Source organism: Cnephaeus nilssonii, assembly GCF_951640355.1.
Source record: "Cnephaeus nilssonii genome assembly, chromosome: 10".
Lineage (NCBI taxonomy): Eukaryota > Metazoa > Chordata > Mammalia > Chiroptera > Vespertilionidae > Cnephaeus > Cnephaeus nilssonii.
In genome coordinates this window covers 15,726,241-15,726,833 of record NC_137081.1, presented here as the reverse complement: position 1 = coordinate 15,726,833, position 593 = coordinate 15,726,241, and positions in this window count along the sequence as shown.

Here is a 593-nt window from a genome sequence, read left to right as displayed (position 1 = left end):
GGCACTCACATGCCTCTTGGGTGCTGCTGACATTCTGGCCCTTCAAAATACCTTGGTTTTTGTCCTTTATGTTGATAGTTGTGATGGCGGGTGTTTTTTTATTGTTGTTGTTGTTCTGTTTTCTTTTTGCTTAAGAAAGAAAGAAAGAAAGAAAGAAAGAAAGAAAGAAAGAAAGAAAGGAAAGTTTGGAAAATCTCTGGAGAGGCATTATTCTCTCCAATTTTATCCAGTCCTAGTTGTAGGAATATGAATGTTTATTTCTCAATGCGGTCTTTTTTCTTCTCCAGATTTCTTTTTTAATTTCTTATGAATTATTTGGACTTGAATTAGTTTTCCTAAAAGTAAAAAAAAAAAAAAAAAAAAGGAAGTCAAGAGAGAACAGAGGTAGGAAATATTGGGCCCATTTGCACGTTATATTAAACTTTGTCCCCACGCCAGCTCCCCAGAAATTAAACGATCCCTTCCCATCCTTTAGAAATCACACTCCTGTCTCTTTAAAGAACTGACAGCGAGAAGGGGGCGGGCCTCCGGAGTGACGAAGGTTCTGATTGGTCCCTCTGGGAGGAAGTGAGCGGTGACAGCGCCGTTTCTGT